An 8,568-nucleotide genomic window follows, 5' to 3' on the forward strand; every position below is an offset into this window, starting at 1 on the left:
AAGACTTTTAGGAATAACCACACTATTGTAGATTTTCTTGGACGATATAGGATTTAAGTTATCTGGATGGACACCACTATTGCAAATGCTCAAAAAAACGTTCCTCTTAACTTCCTACAAGCTTCTTCAATGCACCTTTTGTGTTTAAGTAATGAGTCGCTTATAAATGCCGAGATGAACATATTGATTCTGCTCAGCAATTGTGTTTGATCCCAGTTTGAATGTTCTATTAATATTATCCCTGTTGTTATCATTGTATACTACTACAGAGCACTTTCCAGGATTATATTGGGTATCGCGCCATTTTGTTAGCGTATGTGTTACAGATGTTCAAACATTTCATTTAAACCGCTCACTGAGTAAGACATCAGCATCATGTCGTCTGCAACGGTTGGTGAGCCTATATCAAAATTGTAAATGCACATTCCAAGCCCTGTCTTGTAACTTTCGTTATAAGGTCATTAATGTACAATAAGTAAAATACGGGGGAACTCTTCCCGCCTTGACGAGTGCCTTGCTTCACGTTGAACCTACTTTGAAGAAAAGTCCTTGGAATTTCACACAACTTTGCATATATCTGTATACATTGCTTGAATAGCTTTGAAAAGGCGTATTGTCAATGTTACATTCATGTCTCAGTTTAAACAGCAAACCAGAATGCCATACTGTATCAAATGCTTTGCGACCGTCATGGTAATATACGTAGACTGAAGATCCAAGTTCTAGCGAATAGTGGATACTTTCACGGACTATGAATGAAGTCATCAAAGACCCTAAACCTTCCTGAAAGCCTCCTTGCTTGTTTGTTTATGCATGATAATATTTCGTGTTTGCATCGATTCATAAACAATAGTTTTTCAAACAATTTAAGAACAACAGATGTGAGAGTAATCGCGCGATAATTATCTGGTTGATCTTTACGTTTATTACCTCCCTTGTGTAAATGTTACTATTACACCGCGCTTTAAAGATACTGGGACATAACTCTTCCGAAGCATTTGAGTAAAAAATTGGCAAGTACCGGTGAAATAATAGTCCTTGCATGTATAAAATGTTCATAATTGCAAATTATCAACCCCGCCTGCTTTACATTTTGGAACACTAAGTATTGCATCGCTGACATCTTCAGGAAGTACCAACGAACGGTTTGTGTCATGCTGAACATTTGTCGAGAGTAGACGCCTCACGCTCGACTCTGTTGAAACAATTTCATTTATCAAATTGAACACTTTCTGTCGAAGAATACAGATTTTCGAAATACTTTCTCCATCCACCAGTAATTCACTCCGGTCTTAACAACACGACCGTCAACGTTAATGACCAGCACAAAGATTCGATTGTTTATTTTTGGGGTCTACACTTAACTTGTCTCCAAAAACGTTCAGAATCAAGCTCTGCCGTACGATCCATTTCTTCATTTAAGAAAACGCAAATATTTAAATGTCACATTTCTATGTAATCAACGGAATTTCCTCTTAGCGCAGTTTATAGCTTGTATAAGCCTGGTTTGACCACCACCCCGTGACGACCCTCTCGCACCATATATGCACGAAAGTTCCGACATTGTGTTTTTATGGGCAGAAGATAGTTCGTCGTTCCAATATGGCTTCAAAAATGTTCACATATTCTTTTCTAGGAAAATACGCTCATAACCACAGTATTCACGTTTTTTGTGACAATAGTTTTCATAGGCATTGGTCAATTCCTGTCGATTCAAGGTCACCGTGTGTTAGATGACATAGGTCGTCATGCACTCATTAGCAACATATTATATTGATAAATCACAAATCAATAAAAAAAAATATCATCACATCCCTTTTTTCCCAGTTCACTGTTTTATCAGATTCAGCAACATTTAAATTTTCATTTGATAAATTATCTGGAAATGTAAACTTTGTTAAGACAGGTCTATGTGTTGACACATTAAGACAATGGTCATCAATAATCTGACAACCAGTTACACAATCTAAAATATCAGTGGGTACACACACGTGATCAATTAAAGTACGGCACCGTCTTTATTATTTAGTCATTGTGGCATATTAGATTAATAATACTGCACGTTTGTAACGTCGTTCGGTTTTATTGGATAATCTCAATGTTGATATATAAACTCACGGCTAAAACCTCAACTAAAAATCACGGCTAAGAAATTCCTTTTCTCTTATATAAATGAATGATTATTTATGTTTCTTAAGTCTAAAAAACATCAAATTTAGTTCACTATTTTAAAAAGGAAAATGAATGTGTAAAACATATTTAATTGAACATATGTCATAAGAGCTTAGAAAAGAAATAAAAGAAATACGTTTTTGCTATGAAATGTATTTACATCAGAATTAAGGGCCTCCCTCAAAATAAATAAAGATCAACAATGACGTTTTTAGAATTTCTCAATCAAAAATATTTCGTTATACTCATACAATGTCACACAACAAGACAAATGTGTTAATAGAAAAAAAAGTTTTTATCTGTCTGAGACGTGAAATAGACAACAGTAAGTTTGACATTTTGACATTAACTTGAACTTCTTATATAAGGAAATGTGACATTATTAATATCCTGGCTTCATACGTCCAGCCGTCTTTCTCAATTAGTTAGTGATAGCATTATGGCTTCTATCTGGCAGCAAACTTATCTTTGTTTTCTTATCGATAATTAGATCAGAAACAGCCAATTTTTTTCGCCAAACTACAGACATTTTTTAGAAAGGAAAACTTTGGAAATAGTACAATACATGTCATGTTGTAATGATTTAACATTGTTCATAATATTTTGAATTAAATGATAACAGTTCATTATTTTCCAGGTTTAAAATATACTTTTTGTAACTTTTTACTCTATCAATATTGACAGTGTTCTTTTCATGTAAACTTGGTATATCAATAGTTTCTAATTCGTGTGGGTTTCGTTAGATTCTATGTCAAGAGAAGTATAAGTGTTTGATGCGTGGTGATGACGTATTATTATCAATATCGCATTTGAGAGAGAAAAAAAAACTTTACTGTGGATTTATACTAAACACATTTAGGTCAATAAGATAATAGAAGCAACTTTTATGTCATTAAATGTTGCAAATTGATCTTGTAACATTATTGAATGAACAGATAATAAAAATGTCTATTGCTTCTAGAAAACGGATTAATCTTTTGAATCTTCAATAACCGGTACAACATTCGCGACAAAAATAGAATATCACACTTTCGTACTTCAATGAATACTGCTCGAAGATATTATTTATTTGTTGTATATTTATTGTATTTTTTAAAGTTATTTGTTATTATTTGTTTTTATTTATAATTATTTTATATTTACGATGTTGTTTTATTTTTGTGATTTGATTGTTAAATTGTTATAGTTTTTTATTTTATTATTATATTTAAGATATGTTTAATTATAGTTGGATAGTTATGAGATGAGTAATTTTTATAAGATTTATATATTTTTAATATTGGTAATTTTTGAGTTAATTATGTTTATTTATATATATTTATTTATTTGTAGTGTAGTAATATTATTATTAGTTGATTTTTTAGTTTAGTAGTATAATTGATTATGATTATTATTTTTGATATTATATATGATTATTTTGTTATTATAGATTAGATTTTATGATATATATTGTGTTTAATTGATTTGTTATGTTTAGTTAGTGTATCATTATTTTTATATTTTAGTTTATATAAGTTTTTTTAAGGTTTTATATATTATATTGTTTTTTATTTTATTAATTTTTAGTTGTGATAGATTGTTATTAGTATATAGGCTTAAGTGTTGTTAATTTATTAGTTTTTTTATATTGTTAGTATATGTTTTTGATTATTTTATGATATATTTGTGTATATTATAATGTTATATTTATTATTGTATTATTTATTTTATATTTTAATTGTTTTGTTAATTGTTTGTTTTATAATTTGTTTTTTTGAGAAATGATTTTAGATATATTATTTGTTGTTTTGTTGTTATGATACTGTTTATAATTATTTGTATTGTTTATTTATTGTTGTATTATATAGTAAATATATTTTTTTTTGTAATTGTTTTTTAAGGTTGATTGTTTTTTTATTGTAAGTATAGTGTTGTTTGAAGATTGATGATTATGATTTATTTTTTGTTAGTAGTTATATATGATTGATGTAAATAATTTGATATGTGAAGTTTTTGTATGTTTATTTTAAAGTTTATGTTGAGATTATTATATTTGATTAAATTTTGTTTTATTTGATATTAATTTATTTGTTGTTATGATATTTTTTTTGTTTTTTAAGTGTTGAGAAAGTTGATTATTTATGTTGTTTATTTGCATGTGTTATTTTTTTATGTTGTATAATGTTTATATTTTTATGATATGAATTATTTTAATTTATGATGATTATATTTGATATTATGTTTTTTTATTATATTTTAGAGTTTTAATTATGGGTTATTTGTGTTATATTTATATTAATTATTATTTATTGTTTATTAGATTGTAGTATATGTTTTTATTTTTTTTAATTAATTTTATATTTAATGAATATGTTTTTTTTATTTTTTTTTTATTTTATTTATTTAATTTGTGTTTTTGTTTTGTGTTGTATATATTTATTGATTTGATTTAGTTAGAGTTGTATTTATATAGTTAGTGTATATGTGATTTATATTTGTTTGATATTTGGTATTTTGATTTTGTAGTGTGGATAATATATTAGATGATATTTTTATTTATATTATTTGAATTTATTATTAATTATATTTGAAATGTGGATATATTTTAAAATAAGGTAGTTTGATATTGATATATGTAATTATATGTGGATGATTTTTTTAAATAATTAAAGTTTTTTTTTTGTTATTATGTTTATAGATTATGAATATGATTTTTGTTTTATTAATATTTTATTGAGATTTGTTATGTAATGTGTAATATATGATATTATATTATATATATTTATTTTTTATATATTATGATAAGATAATATTTTGTGAGATTGTTTTTATATTATATTTTGATAGTATGTTATTTAGATATTATTTTATTTGATGTGTATATGTTTTATTGTGTAGTGATTAATATTAATAATTTTTTTGATTTTATATTGTGTTGTGTTAATAATATTTAGTATTTGTATTTTTTATATTTTTGTTTTTAGATTAGATTATTATTTGTTATTTTTTATATATTTAATATGTTAGTGTTATTTAGTTTTTATTTTGTATAATATATTTTTTATTTTTTGATTGTATGTTGTTTATTTTTTATAGTATTATTTTTTATAGTATTATGATGTTATATAAGTTATATGTATTTATGGTGGGGTTTAGTTATAATTATTTTATATTAATAGTATGATTTTTTTGATATTTGAATTTTGTTATTGTGTGTAGGATTAAGTTATTTAGTATATTATGTAGAATATTGATGTTGATTATTTGTTAGTTTTAAAATTGTTATGTTTATAGTTTTATGTTTTTTTTTATGTTGCGATTTGATTAGTCTAATATGTTAAGTTAGTTTATATTTATGATGATAGATTAAGTTTTTATTTTTTATGTAAGTTTTTAAAGTATATTACTATAGGATATTTATATTTCTGTTATAATTATTGTTATATTATTTATTATTGTTAATATTTTTAATAGTTTGTATTTGTATATTTTTTTAGAGTTAATATGTTTTGATATTTTTTTATGATAGTGTATTGATTGTAATTATATTTGTATTATGATATAGTTTTGTGATATTAAGTTGTTTTTATTTGGTTTGTTTTAATGTTATATGTTTATTATTTTATTTTAGTGTTTATTTTTGTTATTGATATAGTTTTGTAGTATATGTATGATAAGATGATATTGAATGATGTAGTGTTATGATAGATTTTATTTGTTATTATTTTAGTTATGTATGTTAGTAATGTGTTTATGTTGTTATTTTATGTTTGTATGAGTTGATATTTGTTTATTTGTTTATATTATTTATGTTGTGTGTAGTGTTTGTGTATTTGGTTTTGTTATTATATATATTTTTATTGTTTATTTATGAGTTATGTTATTGTAGTTGTATTGTTTATTATAGTTTTTTTATGAAGATATATTTTATTAATTTTTTATGCTATTTGTTTTATGGAATGAATAATGTTATATTGAATTATTTTAAATATTAATTTAGTGATTTGTTATAAGTATATATTAATATTATTTATAATTTATGAAGTTGTAATTTGATTAAATTGTTTTGTTATTATATAAGTATTTAATGAGATATTTTATCTGTTTATTTTATTTTTATTTTGGATTATTATTTTTTTTTGTATTGATGAGTATAGTTGAATTATTAGGTTTTAGTTAGTTTTATTTATATTGATGATAGTTGTTGTAAATATATTTATATTATTTTTTAGAATTATTATTTTGAAGTAGTTATTGATTAATATTTTTAATTGTTGATTAGTTTATGAGATAAGATTTTTTATTATTAGATTTAGTTATTATGTTATATTTATTAATTGTTGTATATGTTGATTTATATTTTATGATTTTATTTTATATATATTAGATTTTTATTTATAGTTAATTTTTATAGTTATATTTATTGTATGTTAATTTTTTTATATTTATAAGTGATTTGATTTAAATGATTGTTTTTTTTTTTTAGAAGTTTTATATTTATATGTTTTTGTATTTATATTAGTAGTTTTGAGTGATTTATTATTTATTTGTTATTTGTTTATATTGTTAATTTATTATTTATATGTGGTAATAATTTTATTTATTTTTATTTTTATTTATTTGTTTTTTATTATGTTTATATTTTTTTAGTGATATGATTTAGGTTTTTAGTTTAATTTTAATAGAGTTATTTTTATTATGATTTATTGGTATATGATAATACGTTATTTTTATGTTATTTTTATGTTGATTTATTTAATTTATGTTTATTTGTTGATATATTGATCAGGCTTGAAGAAGTTTTCAGATAATGTACGAGAATGTTATAGCAATGGACGTATATGCTATTTTATCATTATTAAACGCCATTACAAATTCTGTGTTGGCTGAAAATGCTAGTGTACAGTTTAAAGTAACATAAATGAAAAAATTGAAGGGCAATATATTATTTCATGTCAATTTATTGAAGCACTTTTTAAGCTCTATTAGAGTCATTTAGTGGTAAGATAAGGCAATGATTGTGATGTGTCAGTATAAAGAAATATGTTATCGCGGAAACAGGAATATTTACTTAGATTCTCTTACCTAAGGGTACACAGATCCTATCTTTATTCTTTTATTTTCTTGTCCTTTTAGCATTTTTTTCTCCAAGTATTGTTATATTTGTCTGGTCATTCGGTATAATTAGTTTAAATATTTTTTGTGAATGACTAGGAAGTTTTTAAAGCTTAATTCTTATGCCAAACTTCCAGCAAAACAATTTTGAAATGCTAACTTTTTAAGATTATAATTGAAATGTGTGTTGTCACTTTTACATGTATAGCATTGTATTCTAGCCACACTCGACACTGTCAAGACCGCAAGTCATCAAAACACACATTTAAAATTGCTACAATCTCCCAGACTAATTGAATTGTTCAAATTTGTTTGATATTCATAGCCGCCTAATGTTTATTGTCACGCTAAGATTATTGTATAGTGTAAACTCAAATAAAAAAGAAACACAAAGTCAAATCGAAACGCTCAAAAATGGCAATATTATTCAGCTTTAAGCTTTAGAAAGTCATTATTAAACAGTTGAATAACAATTTTAAAAAGACGCTATCCCCCTGGTGAGAGTCTTGTTATTTGGCATGTATGTTTTTGTCACAATAATTACAAATGTTTTAATATATACTCTCTTAAAACAACGTCGAAAAATCCAGTCCAAAAAGTTTAAGCACCTATTAAATTCATTTTACGTTTAGGATATACCTTGAAATCCTGTAGCAAAACAAATTTATGAGTGATATTCAACTGCACTTACCAAATTGTATGCACATTAACCTAACTGATCTAATGTAAAAACATGTTTCGTTTTTAATAATATATTTTTGTCATTCGATTACATAAGGTTTGTTTCCTATTCCATGGTTCTTTATTTCATATGACCTGTATAGTCATGGTGAAAACAAAACTGACGTGTGTATCCTTTAATGTCATTAAGGTTATTTAGTATTATGATGATCTGTTCTGCGCATATTTGAAATCCCGGTTATCTTTTTATCGTAAGTGTGGCAGTGAAATGTTTGTTAAATAACTTAAAAGTTTCTGATCGAAATGCGCCAACAAAATCATTGTAAGGTGGCATTTAATGAACGCATCAAATATTTTAAAGAATGCAAATGCAAAATATGTATTTAATCTATTAAATGTTCTGTTTTCATCAACTGATCCATCTTTAACTGTACAGCAGGCAATAAATATGTTTTTCTTTACAGATGACAATAATTAATAAATGTGAAGAAAAATCAAAAACGGCCACCAACAAGGAAGACAAACCAAAAGGCAACAGCCTTGTGAATGAAACAAAAACATATTTTTTCGGAAAGGAGCATTATTTTCAGGATAAAGTAATATTTAAGGTTTTCTGTACCT

Source organism: Ruditapes philippinarum, unplaced genomic scaffold (assembly GCF_026571515.1).
Source record: "Ruditapes philippinarum isolate M1 unplaced genomic scaffold, ASM2657151v2 ctg4430_1_1_1_1, whole genome shotgun sequence".
Taxonomy (NCBI): domain Eukaryota; kingdom Metazoa; phylum Mollusca; class Bivalvia; order Venerida; family Veneridae; genus Ruditapes; species Ruditapes philippinarum.